Here is a 19,134-nt window from a genome sequence, read left to right as displayed (position 1 = left end):
TTTCCCATATGCTTCCTTTCTTATCTTCATTAAATTTTTGTGGAAATGGTCTATGTATAAACTAAAGGCATCCTTGATGAATATATGAGAAGGAAAGATTTTCCCAAATGAGTCTATCATCTACAATAGACCACATCTTGGCAGTCATAAAATTGACTGAAAGGCCCAGAAGGCCTTCTCTGTTTAGCATTGGTTTATTTTGTTAAATGTTTGATCCCGTTGTGCAAAATGTAGTCTTAAAGCTTTCCCCTGAGAGTCTCATTTATTATGTTCAGATACTCTAAAATGACCTGATAAATACAAACAAATTTTGTTCAATAACTCTCTGGATTATTAACATCAAATAAGGCAGAACAATAATAGTAATTATTATTAATTATTATTATTATTATATAGTGTTTTAAAGTTTGCAAAGCACTTTACATACATTATCTCATCTGATCCTCATAACAAACTTGAGAGGTAGGTTGCTATTGTTGTCCCCATTTCATAGATGAAGAAACAAGCTCAGGGAGATTAAATGAAGGGTTAGTGATCTAACCTATCAAGAGTCAAAATTTGAACTCTGGTCTTCCTGACTCCAAGTCTAGCACTCTATACCCTATATCTCTTAGCATAGAAGAGAAAGAACCACGCTTATCAAAAAGGTTCAATACCATAATGCTAACCTTGGAGCCAGAGGACCTGAGTTCAATTCCTGGCTCCACCATGTACCATCTACATGACTTTGGGCAAGTTGCTTGACCATTCTAGGTCTCAGTTATCCATGTGGAAAATAAGGGGGTTGGATTAAATGGCATCTAAGATTTCTCCTAGCTTGAAATTATGATAGGCATCAGGCAAGATTCAGATCGACAAGGATTCCCTTTAAATACTCCTATTTCTCGATATTGTTGTGCTGACTGCATCAAGTACCAGAATACCACAAGGGTTTTTCACTGAGGTCCATGATTGCTCAAGAGAAACTGCTCTGAGAATCCTTGATAGAAAACCTGAATGCATCAAAAATGCCTGTTGCCATTCTTTCAGCAAGCTGTTGGATGACCATTTCATTGAATCAGTATATCAACACACATATCTGAGACAGCCACTATATATAAAATAATTAATCAGTTCAAGAATTGAATAATAGGAAGGCAGTAGGCTAGAATACATTTGGGAAACCAGGCCTGCTTTTAATGATCCCAAGCATCTGCCTGACATAAAAGTCCATCTTGTTCATTAACAAGAATGTTCTCCTGACCATGCTGTTTGGTGTCAAATCTTTGAAAACTACAATCTCTGAAGAATAAATTTCCAGGTTACCCTAAGGGCAATGGGAAAATATACAGCTGGCCAAACTAGGCTATATAATAATTACTTTTTTAAAAAAGAAATGTATTTATTTGCTTTTAACATGCATTTATTATTTCTCCCTAACACAGTAAATTAAAAATTGAAAAATAAAATAAATAAAATAAAATCCTCACAAAAATATGCATATTATAGCAAAACAAAGTCCTACATTGGTCATTGCCCCCAAATGTCTTCCTCATTCTGGATTTTAAGTCCATCATCTACCTCTCTGGAAGCAGGTAGGTAGCATGCCCATTTCCACTGGAAATTTAAATTAAATTTCCACACTGAAAATTTAATTTTTTTCATAGAATATCAAAGGGAAAACAAAGACAAGAATCATAGAATATGAGAAGGCCCAAAAGATTTACATTCTTCATCAGTAGAGGGACTTCCTACATTAATGAAGTCACAAATTCACCTAAATTTTGAATAAAATAATTAGAGAATAATAATAAATAGAGGCATTATATGGAATGGATTAGGTCCTAGACCTGGAGTCAGAAGGACTTGTACTTAAAGTCCAACAGGTTCTCAAGAGCTGATAGTTAAATTTCCAGCATGAGCATTCATACTTTGGAATAGGCAAACACTACAAATCAGGGCTTAAATGACATTTTTTTAGTTCTCTGAATTTGATAAAGTAATGGAGAAATTATTACAGATACAGATTAAACTTAAAATTGTATCCCACTACATTTTTCACCCAACTGGTTATCAAGCATTTACCAGCACATCCCTGCCTTTATTCAAATCCCACCAGTGACACTTTGTATCTGTATCATCAACAGAGACATGTTCCTTAACCTCTCAGTCCCTCCAGGAAACTTTCAAAGACCACTAGTTTCAGACAATATGTTGATTTGCATCAATGGAGAGGTTATCTAGAGCATCTTCCTAAAGTCTGGACACATAGGTGAAAATGCGTATTTCCAAGAAATGAAATGAATGAAATTTTCAACAACATTTTATTTAATTGGAATATTAACAAATAGCTTTGCAAGATTCACATGAACTTGATGCAGTAACTTCACATTGCCGTTAATTTTAGCACATTCACTCTTCATGCATTCAATAAAGTGTGTTGCATCTGTGATTTTCATTGAGTATACCTTCTCCTTTAGCATACCCCAGAAAAAAGAAGTCAAGGGGGCTAAGGTCTGTTAAAGTTCCAAATATTTCAAAATATGCATTTTGGCCTATGTGTCCAGACTTTAGGGACACCCTGTACGCAGAAATTCCTTCTACTAACAATATCACAGGACCAGACCAAAAAAATGTGAGAGAAAATAATATTATCTTCTCTCTCTCTCTCTCTCTCTCTCTCTCTCTCTCTCTCTCTCTCTCTCTCTCTCTCTCCTTCTTTCTCTCTCTGTCTCTGTATGTCTCTGTCTCTGTGTGTGTGTGTGTGTGTGTGTGTGTGTGTGTGTCCTTCTCTCTTCCCCAATTCCCATGTAACATAGTCCTCTGTGATGGTCCAAAGCTAAACTTTTAAACATTTTTTCATATTGACAACAAAGGCCTTGGCATTAAGTTCCCTACCCTTCCCACACACTACCCTAGAGAAGTGAAATATATAGTTTTCCTACCACATATTAAATCTGAGGCTCTTAAATTGAGGGTCTATGAGCTTTTGAAAAAAAGGTTGATCACAATTTGAATATAATTGGTTTCATTCAAAATCCTATGCTTTGATTTTATGCATTTAAAAATATTACTTGGAGAAGTGCACAATCCTCACCAGACTGCCAAAGGCAGCCATGACACAAAAGAAGTTAAGCAGCCCTGTACCAAGCCATTCAACCCTCCCTAGGCCCATCCTACCCTTTCCTGGATGTGAGGTGTGCGCACATGACAGCTGGACCTGGAGGGAGAGGAGAATGGACTGGGAAGAAGGCCAGACTAGCTGAATTTCAAAGGGGTGGCAATTCCTGGCCACACATACACTTCGCTTGTGAATAATAATCAGAAACTGATTATCGAGATAAACAGCTGAGGAGGAGTTGGGGTGGGAAAAAAATCAGATCTTCCCACCCCTGCTTGGAAACATTTGAGGCAGAGGGCTAATAGGCACTCCCCTTTTTGCTTGCAGACTTCATCTTCTCCTCAGCAGGAGATCTCCAAAGGAACTAGGGTTGGTATTTTGGAAACAGGACCCATTCTGCCCTTGTGAGGAATTACCCATGTGCTTAGCAATGAAAGTTATTTCTGTGTCAGCTCATCAGATCAGAGACAGTTGGGAAGTCAGGACCCACGTGAGCAAGGCCTATGTCTTTAGCTGATGAAAAGGGCTTGGAATTCTGCCTGATATAAGCTCTTATGTCCAAAAAGCCAAAGTGTGCCTTATAAGCAACTGTAAGATCTGTGAATTTTTTTTTTCTGCATCGGAGCTCATTATGGAGCTGAGCTCACCATTAGTAATCCCACTGAAGTCTAATACCAAATAGCATTAGAAAGATCTTATTTTCCAGTCAGTTCAAGCACCCAGTTTTAATTAAACCCAGCTTATTATAAAACTAGAGAATACAGTCTATCATGTCAGGTCAGCATCCTGCCCATTCATTCCTGGAATTATTTCTGTAAGATTTTTTTTCTTTATCAAAATGATTGAGGGCCCAAATTCTGTAGATCAGCTTAACTGTATCCCTTATGTATATAACCTGAAATATTTAAGCTGTCCCACAAAAGCAAAAAAACTATTCTAAATAATTAAAGGTCTATGGTAAGCCATCTGGTCAGCGTTAAGTAGCAGAAAGGAAGGAAATAAACATTTATATGGCACCTACTATGTGCCAGGAGCTGCACTAAGCATTTTATAAATATTATTTCGTTTTGTCCTCGCAGCAACACTAAGAAGTGAGTGTTATTATTCACTCCATTTTACCACTATTCCCCCAGTTGGAGAAACTGAGCCAAACAGAGGTTAAGTGATTTGTCCAGGGTCACAGCACAAATAAGGATCTGAGGATGGATTGGAATTCAGGCCCTTCATGACCCAAGTAGGCTATGAAACATTATCAATGGCAACTTGTAGGAAAACAATAACAGAGAAGTAAGAATTATTGAGGTCATCTGGGACTGCGGAAAAGGCGGGAGGCTGGTCATTTAGCTAAAAATGGGAAACTAGAAGGCAGATTAACTGGCTGGCACGTTGCTATTCCCAATGTACTAAAAGAAAAAGAAGACAAAGACAAGAGGAAAACCATTAGTGTATTAGATAGATTTTCTATAGAGAATTCAAGGGATGATGTGGAAAAGTGCAACACAGGAGGAGAAAGTGTGAAGATATTATGCATTGTGGGATTGGAGGGATCATCCACACACACTGATGAGTGATCACAGATCCATCATGTTATCAAAGTAACTCTAAGATGCTGCCATATTGAATTTCTGTCTATTGCTTGAAGGGAAAATGTGATATTAGAGTAGAATTTCAATGTTATCCATTTTAATCATGGGAAAACCTCTCCACTCATTCCTACCTCTGTGCTTAAAATAATTCTCCTTTTACCTGAAATGCCCTCCATTCTCCTCTCTGCCTAACAAAGCCTTACCTATTCTCCAAGATCCAGCTCAAGTCCCACCACCACCATGAATCCTTCCCTGACTACTTGTAACATTTACTTTTCTCCTAGGTCTGAACTTAATCATTTGTAGTCTTCAATTATTAATTCTCCAGCGCAAAATTCCAATGGGGAAATTTCATTACACCTATATTCTAGGCCAGGGCTGTCCAAAATGCAACAGTATGGTTTGTGCGGCCTGCCTACAAGCGTAGAAATTTACACAAATGCTTTAGTAAATGAAGCCGAGCTACCGCAGAGCTCTCAGTAAGATGGCAAATCAAAATATATTGTCTATTGTTTCAATAAAAACCTACAATTGGACAGCCCTGTTCTAGGCTATTCAGAAGAACATAAGCTTAAGAAGATTCTGGAAATGTCTAAAGTTTCATTGACAGATTGTGGCCTGCAGACCAAGATTCAGTCTGCTAAGTATGGAGAGGCCCTTCACCAAGAGGCCCTTCACTCAGTGACTCTAGCGATGGGAACTCCTGAAACATAGAAGAATAGAAAATGACAGTCATGATTCTTCTGATTCCTTAGTAAAAGTGACAGACTTGCAAAAGTGTGTAAAGGTTATTAGAATTATAGCATTTTGGGGCTATAGATATTCACTTAACTTTGATATCCTTCCCCAATGACCAACGAGTTGATATACTACTGGAATAATGGAACACATCAATATTGACATTCTCATTATAAATAAAACATAAGGAAGATGCAGCTAAATGCAAAGATGAATCTTGGGTTCTCCTCTGAAAGGCCTATAAAAGAAATGGCAGACCCGATTTCATAGTGTGCCCAAAGGCAACAAGAAATGTGATTTTATGAGACATTTAGTCATCCTGACTTACAGTGTTTATGATAAGCACTAGTAAAATGACCACCTTGAAGAAAATTATAGCTCATGTGCCAACATCATTGGAGAGGAGGAAGTAGAAAAATTCTACAAAAATTTCAATATGTACTTTGTAATTTCAATGTGAAGATGGACACAGGGAAAGATACTGAAAATAAATTGCTAAATATGTTCCAAGATTAAGAAATAAAAGATCAGTGACCTATAGATTACTCAATGGTCTCATGTTTCATATCATGAATCACTTCTTCAAGAAGAACACATGAGAGTGCTAGATTTGGGAATCGCTGAACAATATAACCAAAAAAGGAAACTGACAACAGCTTAACAGATAAGAAATGACTAACAGGCATGGTGGGAGCTACTTGTTTATGTGCACTTAGGCTACTTACTAGTCAGTCAATAAGAATTATTTAAGCTTCTACAATTTGTCAGGTACTGTGCTAAACACTGGTACTAAAAAAAAAAGGAAAAACATTACCTGCCCTCAAGGAGCTTACATTCTAATGGAGAAGATAACATGAAAATAACTGTACATATAAGACATATACATGTATACATATATACATGTATATATAGATATATAGATATAGTATTTAGCTAGAAGATTGAAGAAAATAACACATTAGAAGAAACAATAAAGATGAGAAGACTTTCAATTACAGGAATTATAATTTTAAATATTCAAATGAGGCTGAAAATGGGAATTAGATAATAATAAAACATAACAATTTTGTCACCATTTCTTTTTTTAATATTTTCTCCAGTCACATGTAAAAAACAATTTAACATTTTAAAAAATGAGTTCCAAATTCTTTCCCTTCTTCCCTTACCTCCTCATTGAGAAAGCAAGCAATTTGATATGTTATACATGAGAAGTCACGCAAAACACATTTCCATATTAGTCATCTTATAAAAGAAAACACCCCTCCCCCCCAAAAAAAACCTCAAGAAAAATAAAGTAAAAGAAAAAAGTTTGCTTCAATCTGCATTCAGATTCCATCTGTTCTTTTTCTGATAGTGGATAGCCTTTTTCATCAAAAGTCCTTTGAAATTGTCTTAGATCATTGTATTGCTAAGAATACCAAGGTCATTCAATTGATCATCACAAAATGTTGCTGTTACTGTGTACAAGTACAATGTTCTCCTGGTTCTACTCATTTCACTTTGCATCAGTTCAAGTTAGTCTTTCCAGGTTTTTCTGGAAGCATCTTGCTCATCATTGCTTATAGCAGTATAGTGTTCCATCACAATCGTGTATGTGTTCAGCCATTCCCGAACTGATGGGCACCCCCTTAACTTTCAATTCTTTGCCACCACAAAAGAGTTGCTACAAACATTTTTGTACATAGTTCTTTTTCTTTTTTTAAAGAAAATGTCTTTGGGATATAGACCTAATAGTGGTATTGTTGGGTCAAAGAGCATACACAATTTTATAGCCTTTTGGTCATAGTTCCAAATTGCTCTCCAGGATGGTTGAATCAGTATACAACTCGACTAACAGTGCATTAAGTATCCCAATTTTCCCACATCCTCTCCAATATTTGTCATTTTCCTTTTCTGTCATATTAGCCAATCTGATAGGTGCAAGGTAGTTCCTCAGAGTTCTTTCTATTTGTATTTCTCTAATCAATAGTGACTTAGAGCATTTTATGTGACTATAGATAGCTTTGATTTCTTCATCTGAAGACTGTCTTTTCATATCCCTTGACCGTTTATCAATTGGGGAATGACTTGTATTATTATAAATTTGACTCAATTCTCTATACATTTGAGAAATGAAGCCTTTATCAGAGAAACTTGCTGTAGTTGTTTTTACAATTAAGATTATTATTATTATGGTTATTATATATTTCCCTATTTCCCACGATTTTATTTCCCCATTTCTCTCTCTCTCTCTCTCTCTCTCTCTCTCTCTCTCTCTCTCTCTCTCTCTCTCTTTCTCTCTCCCCTTCTCTCCCTCTCACCCCTCTCTCTCTCCTCTCTCAGTCTCTTTCTCTCTCTCTTTCTCTATCTCAGTCTCTCTATCTCAGTCTCTCTCTCTCTCTCTCTCTCTCTCTCTCTCTCTCTCTCTCTCTCTCTCTCCCCTTTCACTTTGTCCTTCCTCAAAAGTGTTTTGCTTCTGTGCTTCTGGATTTTGTCACTATTTCCAACTGAAATTGTGGAAGTATAAAGTGGTCACCACAATAAAACCTAGAAATTGACTTAAAGAGCAAATACTTGCCAAAGGGGACAAAACAGATGAAGAACAATAAAAGGGCAAATGTTATATAATTATAATAGCTTTTTTTTTTACTCTGGAAAGCATACACAAATGTGACTATGGCTATGCAATGTTACATACACTATTCAATGTTGTATATGTTGTCATTTGGATTTATTTAGCTCTTTTCCTTTATCACAAGGGAAAGAGTACAACCAGAAATTACTGTGATAAAACAAAAGGTATCATTAAAAATGCTGAAATGAAAAAAATATATATATGGTGGGGAGAAATGAGTTTTCAGAAAGTTTGGCATGAGTCTCAACTGAGCCAGATCATCCCAAGAACATTTATAGATGAAGTTAGAACAATAAATAGATAGGAAAAAAATTCCAGCGTTTCTATAACAATCTGTTCTCACTATCAATGATCATAGAAGCACCACATTTTGATTCTAACCACCTAAGTCAGTACCCACTGTGCCATGTGAGGAAGTGACCATGGCATTCAAAAAAAGGATGGTGGGAAGAAAAGCTGTACCAAACTGAATATATACAAAAGAAATCTATGCTGTAGGCAACATAATTTAGTAAGCTGGAACAGTCTGGTATAAACTGAGACTTATTGGCCAGAAGGAAAAGAAGATGGTTTTTTTAGCAAATCACAAAGCACTTTCTTCAATCCCAAATTACTGCCTGGAACAAAATCCATTTTTGTAAATTGAATATTCTCTCAGTGATGATGTACATATATTAATCATTAACACTATAATCTCAGGAGATTCAAAATTATAGGGGACCAAAAGGGCAGTTAGTAGATTACTACAAGTTTGGGGTAGGCAGAAGGCAGCATTTGACCAATGAGAGCTCACACTCAAAAAATGGCAGAAGGGATATTATCCAGGAAATACATGATCAGAAAAGGAGATGCATTAGTCACATGTTGAGAGTAACAAATAACAGATAACCTGACTATTTCACTGGTACCAATGAGATATTAAAAGTCTTGGAAAGACTGCCTTGGAACATTGGGTGAATTCATGGCATGACATAGAGAAGCATCTCATAGGATGAGAAATCCTGAAAAGGTTGAAATCTGCACCATTAAAGGGAGTACTCATGTCAGTGAGCCCCAGTGAGTCAGTGAGTCAGTATTTTAAAGTATAATGACTATGACTTCGATTGAAGTGTTATTGTTCATTAATTATTTCAAGTATGATAATTTAATCTTTCTGCTTATGCTTTCAAGTATGTGACAGCAGAAACCATATTTAATACTTGTTCCACATTTGCTATAGTGCCTAGAAATGTGCTGAACACATGACAAGTGTTCAATAAATCCTTTGTTTTATGAATTGATTTAAATTTTTTTTTTCATATGGCTAGATAAGATCATTTCACTCAGTGTACATTCAATGGAGGAAGTGACCCTGAAACTTGTGGTCAGTATCAACAGTCATAAGCATTCTCTTAGCTAAATAAAAGCAAGGCCTTATGATTTTGTTTTTTCTCCTTCCTTTTCTATCCTTTTCATGTAGTTCTCACATTTAATGAAATGTTGTAGACGGAAAAATAAGGTCTCTGTTATGGATGAATTATTTTTTTCTCTAAAGTTTTTTGAAGGTTAGATAGTCAACACCCACAAATTACATGGATGTGTCATAGTACTGAATTGTATTATATTAGATCATTTATGAGTACTTGCAGGGCAATGGAACGACATATGGGGCTATAAGTAGCTATGGAAAATTATAAATATGACTTACGTAAAAATGGTATAAAGGACATCATCCAAGATGCATTGATCAGAAGGAAAGGCAATGGGCAAAAGTGGACACAGGATAAGTCTTAGGGCCAGGGTGATCTGAGGTCAGGTGCTGCCTCTGAAACATACTAGTTGTGTAACCCTGGGCAGGGCAGGAAATCTCTCAGTACCCAAGACAGTTCTCTAAAACTGAAAATTGCAGAAGAGTTGCCAATCTGCGTCCTAATAATTGTTAATAACAATAAATTTACGAGTTCAGATTCCCTTCCAAAAAAAACAGAAAAAGGAGGGGATTGGTCATGTAGTGAGGGTAAGGGAGAACAGATGGGCAGCTTGAGGGCTACATGTGCGTGCATAAAATAAAGTTTTTAAAAATATTACTTAAAATTATCAGTAAAGTTTTAAAAAATTATTACTTAAAATTATCATCATTTTTCTCTCTCCCAGCACACCTCATGAAAGAAAGAAAGAAGGAAGAAGGAAGGAAGGGAGGAAGGAAGGGAGGGTGAGAGAGAGGGAGGAAGGAAGAAAAAGAAAGAAGGAAGGAAAATGGGAAGGAAGAAAGAAAGAAAATAGGAAGGAACAAAATGGGAAGCAAGGAAGGAAGAGAAGGAGGGAATGAAAAAGGGAGGGAGGGAGGAAGAAGACAGAAGAAGGAATCCTGTAACACATAAGCACAGTCAAGCAAAAAATACTCTCACAATGGGCACATAAAAATGCATTATTAGTTTACACATTGTCCTTCATCTCTCTGTCATAACTTGGTAGTGTTCTTCTTTATCAGTCCTCTAGAATCACAAATAATTTAGATATCAGATTTTTTAAAGTTTTTCAAAATTGTTTGATTTTTATAATGTTAATGTTACAATATAACTTATTCTGCTGATCCAACTTACATCACTCTGTATGATCTTTCCATGTCTCTTTGAAACTTTTTAATTTTCTTATTTCATATGACGTGATATTATTCCATCACATTCTACAATTTGTTCAGTCATTCACTAATTGAGGGCCACACCTCCTTAGTTTCCAGCAGCCACCACAGAAAGAGACACTATGAACATTTTTGCACATAAAGGACCTTTTCTTCTTCCTCTTATCTCTGTGGGGTGTCCATAAAATATTAAAGTCCCAGAGGAATGCTTGTGTGTACTAGAGAATTTATGGAAACATGGACAAGGGTCACATAAAATGAAAAGGTGTGAATGGTACATAATTTGTAGAAGGATAATGAACACTGATGAGATTATTATCATCATCTAAAATTCATATAGCACTTTAAGGTTTGTAAAACACTTTACAAATATCTCATTTGATCCTTACAACAACTCTGAGAGGTAGGGACTATTGTAATTTCCATTTTACAGAGGATGAAACTGGGGAACGGAAAAGTTAAGTGACTTGCCCAGTGTCACTCAGCCAGTAAATATCTAAGGCTGGATTTGAACTCAAATCTTCTTGATTTTAGCTCCAACGCTTTATCTACTATAACACTAAACTGCCTCAAGAGTCTCTGGGGGACTGGAATATTGTAAATATCAAAGGAGAACCATCAAAAATGTCTTTTAAAACAACTTACCTTTGGAAAAACCATTAAATGTATGTTCCGGGTCATATTTAAAATCTGTATATTTACTCATTTAGTTTTGCTTTGAAGAGATCATTGGGTTCTTAAAACAGAACACAAACTCTGACAGGTCCTGTTAAACAGGAAGGCTTTGAATGATTGAAGACAATTCCAAAAGACTCATGAGTCTGAATGGAGATCAAAGCATATTATCTTTCCTTTTTTGGGGGGAGGGGGCACTTCTTTCTCATGGTTTTTCCCTTTGGTTCTAATTCTTCTTTCACAACATGACTAACATGGAAATATATTTAACATGATTATACATGTATGACCTATATCAGATTGCATGCCATCTTGGGGAGAGGGGAGGAGAAGGAGAGGGAGAAAATTTAAAATTCAAAATCTTGTAAAGGTGAATGTTGAAAACTAAAAATAAATAAGTATTTTTAAAAAAAGAAAAATAAAGCTACTTCTCTAACTGTCAAAGAGAAAGGTGGGAGGGGCTTTGAGTTTTTCCCAAAGATAGATTATATGTTCATTCATCTTGATGACCAGCCAGGCTAAGCTCAGGGAGGCTCAACACCAGGATGGTCACTTTCAACCACAGCAGCTCTTGAAGACCATACATTAAATGATAAAGAAGTTGCAGCAAAATCACAGGTCTATGAAGAATTGAATGAAACATTAGAACAGAAACCATTTGTTAAAAATAGACTCATGGGACAATAAAAGCCATCAGTCACCAAAGCTTACCTTGGGCTACAATGGAAAGAGGACTGATTATAAAGCCACAGAACCTGAATTCCAATTCCAATCCTAACTCTGTTGCTCAGTACCTGTATGACCTTGGTCAAGGGACTTAACTTCCCTAGGCCTTCAATGTGTGCATCTGTAAAGTGGAAAGATTAGACAGATAATCTCTGAGGTCTCTTTAAGATCTACATGTGATCCTTTCATTCTTGTCTCTGCATAAGACTAAATCTAAGCCATTCTAGCATTTGCTAGTTGTTTACACGTTGTGTCCCCCATTAGAATGTGAGCTCCTTGAGAGCAGGGGCCATGTTTTTTCCTTTCTTTATATCCACAGCGCTTAGCACAGTGCCTGGAACATTTATTGTTGTTGTTCAGTCATTCAATCATGAACTTTTGTCCATGGGGTTTTCTTAGCAAAGATACTAGAGTGGTTTGCCATTTCCTATTCTAATGTTCCCTATTTTACAGATGAGGAACTGAAATTAAGTGACTTGCCCAAGGTAACATAGCTAGTAAGTGTCTGAGTCCAGATTTGAACTCAGATCTTTTTGGCTCCAAGTATGGTAATCTATTCACTACACCACCTAATTGTCCCACCTGTCCCATAGCTGGTGTTTAACAAATGCTTTTTGATGTTGACAAGTCTAGTCCTGAGGTCCCACAAGAAGATGTGCAGCTATTCTCCTCTTTAGACAACATATAGAGTTGATTTCCAGATAATCAAGGATGCTGCCCTACCACTAAACACTTTAAACTTTGGGATGAGCACTAGTCCATAGCACAGAATTGGTTCATTAATTAGCATCTATGTAAAATTAATTCAGATCAAATGGGCCTTAAAAATCTTCTAGACCAGGGATCTTGACTTTTTCTGTATGGAGAACACCTCTCCAATCTCCCTTTCCCCAACTCTTTGCATTCTGGTGTGAAGACTATGGAATCCTTCTTAGAATAATTCTTTTAAATCAATTAAATCATACATACAGGATTACAAAGAAAACCAATTATATCAAAACACAATTATTAAGACATTTAACATAAAACATTTAAAAACAAATCCATGAAGCCTTACTTTAGTCCAATACCCTCAGTTTATAATTGAAAAAACAATCATCCAAGATGGTAAGTGACTTGCCCAAGATCACAGAAGTAGTAAGTGGTGAGGCAAATGGTGAAGCTATTCCTCCATTCCATTGATAGTGGTCTCAGTTAGTTTCTATGGCAAAAAGTAAAAAAAAAATCACTTTGTGGTTTTGACCCTATACAAGCTTAGTTAATCCATAAATTATCTACTAGTCATATCACATGTGGTAGAAAGAGTACTAGAACTAGGTCTGAAGAACTTGGTTTGAGTCTTGATTCTGCTGTGTGTCCTTGAGTTAGTGGGTTCATTCTTTTGGGAGCTGGGTTCCCAATTCATAAGATTAGGAGGTTGGACTGACCACCTTATGTTTCTGTCAAGCTCTAAATTCTGTGATCCTCTGATTTTCCAGTTGGGTAGGACTTATTGGAGTTTGTGTTCTACTTTGATGATGCAGAGACTGCCATTCCAAGAAGAGTAATCAGAGTAGAAATTAAGTAAAGGATGTCTAACTACTGCAATTAATTTTATTTTTTTTAAACAGTATGTATTAAGTTCTTATTTATGGGCAAGGCATTATGCAAGAAACTAGGGGAGTTACAAAGATAAATAAAGCATGTCCCTGCTCAAGGCATCTATAGTCTGAGAATGGGGGGATAAAGCAAACAAAAACAAATCATACAAAATAGTTTATAAAGTATATAAAGCAAAGGTGCTGTGAGATTTCACTGGAGAAAACCACTTCTAGCTCTTATTGGCACTGTTATTGTTTTTTTTTATTTTTTAAAATTTTTTTAGATTTTTTATTTTTAGTTTACAACACTCAGTTCCACAAGTTTTAGAGTTCCAAATTTTCTTCCCCTCTCTTCCCTCCTCCCTCCCCCCTTCACTGTTTTTATTTTTTATAGGACATAGAAGTTGCTGTTGTATGAAATAAATGTTGAGAGAATATGAGCATCAATCTTTGTGGAATCTGGAGGTCAAAGTCAGTAAAATCTAAACTTCTTTCCTCTTCTATTGCCCATCCCCCATCCTCCCCCCATTTTTTTTTTTTTTTACTGTTCCTCATTGCTGGAGTAAAACAGAAGAAAGGAGACCTTTTAGTTTCTAGAGTAAGGACTTAATTCTTCTCATAAGTGTGTCTTTTTATATATCAACTGTACAAAGCATAGAATTACAATTTTATTGATCCATCTTTGTAGATATAAAGGAAGCCTAGTATGATGAGAAAAGCTTTAGAGTTGGAGCCCAGAATACTTGTGTTCAAAACTGGGTTCCTACATATTGGGCAAATCACTTTTGACTCTTTGAGTGATGGTTTACTTGACTGGAAAATGGTGGTATCTACAGTACCTTATGAGGTACTTGTGAAGAAAGCACTTTATAAACACTAGAATACTACATAAATGTGAATTATTATTACAAGTAGAACACCAATGATTTGTTTAGTGGAGGTGGTAAGCAGTTTATTCAAGCAATGATGGACAAACCAGACAAACACCCAGTAGAAGTGTGCTGCCAAGAAGGTGCATAGAGAAAGTTTAGAAGTTACAAAACAAATGAATTTTACATAATACGCATATATCATAGATCATGAGCCCCCACTAATGTGTTTAATCTTACTACTCAGTCAGAGGACACCATTTGATGAAACAGCATAATAAGAAAGCATTTCCCCCTTGAACCTTGACTCTCCCATTAATACATATATCACCAATGGAAAGTTTGTATGCACACAGGAAAGATGTATGGAGTGGTACACATTAAGACAAGATATAGAGAAACATGCACATATTACATATGCTCTGACAGAGCTCACACACAGAAAAATAACTCTTACCTCTGATACTGCTACTAATGTCTTTTAGTAATGCTATTGTACTACTCCTACTGGGCCTTCTCCAAGTAGTTTGAATACCTCCTCTATGGGATAAGGTTGTTCTGGGCACAGTGCTGCAGAGCTTCTCTCTGATTCCAGTTTTCATATTCAGCTGGAGGCTTCCACAGAGGTACTATTCCTTTGCTTAAGCTTTGTTTCTTTAAACTAGACAAGCCCTCCCTACATATGCAGTATGAGTATCTCTCAGACGAGAGAGGGAAAAACAAAACAAAAAAAAAGTTTCACCTACTTTTCTCTAGATAAAGAAAGAGAAATTCACGGAAGTTTGGCTATGGTCAGTTTTTTTTTGTTTGTTTTCTTTTGCAGAAGTTGCTTTTGCTTTCAGGACCCAGGCTTTTTATTATGGGACATAGGCCATTTTTTAGATCTTCTTTAAAAAATTTTTCCTGTTGAGAGCCAGGTCCATGTTCCAAGACTGTCTGATTTAGAATTAGAAAGTCCTTGTAACTCCTATTTAAAGTCTGGCTGCCAATCTGCACCACATCAGAATCATTTCAGAATTTGCTTCTTCAAGAAAACACAAAGGTTGCCTAGGTCTGCCTTCCTCCTTCCAGTTTTCTAAACCCCTTCCCAAGATCCTCTTTAGTTTGGCATGCAAATAAATTGGAGATAGGTTATAAGCTAAACAATGGAGACAACATCATTGTACTTAATCCATTGAGGTACATTCCTGCCTTTATTGCACATAAGTAGATGGCAACACACTTTCTAGGCTTTGAGTCACCTTATAGATACAAAACAACTTCAAGAAGTAGAAAGTACTTACAACTGGAGAGATCAGAAAAGACCTTGGACAGGAGATGACGCCTGATCTGTGCTTTCCATACCATTCTGTGAGATTGAAGTAAGAAAAGAGTGCATTCAAAATAGGTAGTCCACCTGTGCAAAAGGACAGAGATGGCAAATAAAATACAGTTTTATGAGGAACACTAACAGACCTATTTTACTACCGTGGATACTGTATGAAGGAGAGTCATATGAAATAACATTAGAAGGCTAGGTGGGAGCCACGTTGTGGAGATTTTGTATTTTTTTTTCCTAGGGCAATAGAAGGCCATAGGAGATTTTTGAGTAGGAAACTGACAGATCAGATTTCTATCTTAGAAATATAAATATGGAAACAGTGTGAATAATGAGAGACTGGAAGCAGATTTTCTACCCATCGGGTATGAGGGGATTCTCACTTTTGATAGAATGAAAAAGGAGAAGTTACAAAGATGATCCATCTAAAGCATAGCCTTCTGTGACATAGGTGGTCAGAGTAGAAAAGGCCATAAACACATTGATAGGAATACTGTATGGAGACTCAGTGCTGAGTGTGAAGGGCACCATCCCACATGTATAATATTGGGAAAACAGGTGATTTTTGAGATAATCACAGCTTTCAATAGATTAACATTATCAAAATAATTCTTCTCTACATTTACAGAGCATTTTTCTGCTAATCCCCCTGCTGCTGAAGAGTTTACATGTGGTTTAAATGCATGTTTTATTAATTTATTAAAAGTCACCAGAGTGAAAGAAACCTTGAGAGGTCATCGGATCCATCTCTTCTCCTCAGCCTGCCTCTTCTCCCTTCCCTTCCCAATCCCTCAGCCAGGACCACACTTAAATGATGCTATACACTACAGATAAGAGCATGCCTTATATTTAAAGGACCTCAAAGGAAATTCCACAGTCCATATTGGTATTCTATTCTGATATTGAATGGCTTATCAAAATTGCTCCTTTTAACACCACTCATTCTCTAAAAGCCTAAGTTTATTCAAAGCACCTTGCATTCTAATATATGCTTCTTTTCCAACAATGTATCCAATATGTTGCTAATTTGTAGAATTAATATGCAAGCTTCTCTAATGTGCCTTATTCAGTGATAGGAGTAGATATTAATGGAGTTTAACATGGAGTGTTACCACATGTGCTATTCTAGGTCATCTATTTTAAACATTATGCTCACAGGCCAGTCTGGGAACAAAATAGCAAGGAAAACTAACAGGATCCCCCAAATAAAAATTTACCCTTCAGGTCAGCACAAATGCATAAAGTAACTTTACAGAATAAAGATTTTAAGGCACAGAGAATTTAATAAAATTCCTGATCCATCAAGGAGGCACACTGAACATAAATGCTTTTAACTCAGAAGGGAAATTTGCACCTAGACAGAGGTCACTTCATGGCATGTGGAGGGGAAACAGAATGTGGTTGAGTTACTGAATACATTCTGAAGAGCTTTGATTGAAGCACCTGTTAATTCTCTCTCTCCTCTCCTCTCTCTCTCTCTCTCTCTCTCTCTCTCTCTCTCTCTCTCTCTCTCTCTCTGAGAGAGAGAGGAGGAAGAGTCAGTCTTTAATTTTGCATATGGAAAGCACCTTCTGTGCCAAGTCAACTCAAAGCTGTATTTTTGGGTGAAGGAATCAATATTAGTGATTGAAGAGAACAAGTTCATCTGTCCACCCGGTCTTGAAATATGACTGATGTGGTGAAACTGCATTGAGAAGGAGGGGGATGGAAATGTGTGATACCCAAATGAGTGGGAAATTGCCATAAAGGATTTTTTTTAATTAGCCCTAAGATTGCAATGCCAGTGGTGAGTTACAAGGTCACCCTTCTGGGAGATGCCCCTGACCATTTTGTTCATTAGAAGTATTTTGCATTTCCTTTTCCTAATAGCACCTGCTAATCTTTTTTTTTTAATTCAAAATGGCAGAACTGATTGGGAATAGAGGGGAGAGCAGCTTGATGGTCCTTAAGACATGTTTCCAAATACCCGGAGTACCTGCAAATTGTTTCTTCCTCATTTCAGATGCATGCTTCATACAGCCAAAGGCTAGTCCACAGGCAAAAATGCACGTTTCTGGGGTGAAGTGTGCCCTGCACAATGCAGATTTGCATCTGGGTTTTTAGAAAGTGCCAAAGGAGCACTTTTTAAAGTAGAGCTGAATCAAAGGCCATTGACGTGCTGTTAGGATAATCAAGGGCAAAACCCATTAATGTAGGCACAGGCACAAGGTACTGTTAAATATACCTCACCTCAGCTGACTCGTCCTCGGGTATTGAGATTTTCAGTGATTTGTTAAAAGCTCTGTGCCTTCTAAAGACTGTTTACAAGCAATTCATGTGAGATAATACAACAGGGAAAGGCTGGGTTTTGAATAGCAATAAAGAAAGTCCACAATCACATAGTACTTTATAGTTTACAAAGCTTTCCTCAAAACAGTAAGAAGACTTGCTTCCTGTGTGATCTCAGGCAACTTAGCCTGTCCAGACCTCAGTTCTCTCATCTGTAAATGAGGGCATTGGGTCAAGATAAATTCCTAGCTTATTTATTAAGATAAATTTTAGCTTTAGGCCTAAGATCTATAGTTTACAATTATACTTAGCCTTCAAGTTTATAAAGTACTTTCTTCACAATAACACTGTGAGTTGTGTCATTAGCCTTGTTTTTTTTTCGGGGGGGGGAGGTGGAGGGTTCATTTTTGCTTGTGTGTTTGTTTTGGACCGGGCCCAATGAGGAAACTTCTATCAAGGCAGCTCAGAACCACACCCCAAAACTCTTAGTGTCAGAGAACTGCAAGATGACTACAGAGGGAGGGGCACTAAGACATTAAATAACTTGTCCAGGATGGGTCAGAGACAGGTCTTGAACAGATTCTACGGTCTTCTCTCTGATGGGCCACACTGCCTCCCCCAGCTTACTACTGAGGAAACTGAGATCCAGAGGCTTTCCTTTCTTTAGCCACACAATCAGTGCTCAAATCGACCTCTCCAGACTCCAAGTCCTCTGTTTTTTCTACCAGGCCACACTGAAAAAAAGCAAGTGAACTTCACAAACAAATGCCCTTTGCTTGGGCTTTGTGTGATATTTGGACACACTGCTTCTATTTTCCCCCTTCGAGGTTTAGGAAATCTTTGCCCTTCATTTTCTACACCCTCTGTCCTCTAAGTGAATAACAACTGTGGTCTTTCTTAGTAATCTTTAAAGTGCTATGCACACAGCAGGATTAACAAAGCTCTTCTTGCTACCATAGAGCACTGAGTCAGCAAACTTTGCAGCACTCCTGCATTCTTGAGATTGGTGGACAGGGATCTAGTCCATGGGATTGCTGGCA

The sequence above is a fragment of the Trichosurus vulpecula genome, chromosome 6, assembly GCF_011100635.1.
Source record: "Trichosurus vulpecula isolate mTriVul1 chromosome 6, mTriVul1.pri, whole genome shotgun sequence".
Taxonomy (NCBI): Eukaryota; Metazoa; Chordata; class Mammalia; order Diprotodontia; family Phalangeridae; genus Trichosurus; species Trichosurus vulpecula.
Note: the sequence above shows the minus strand (reverse complement) of the source record.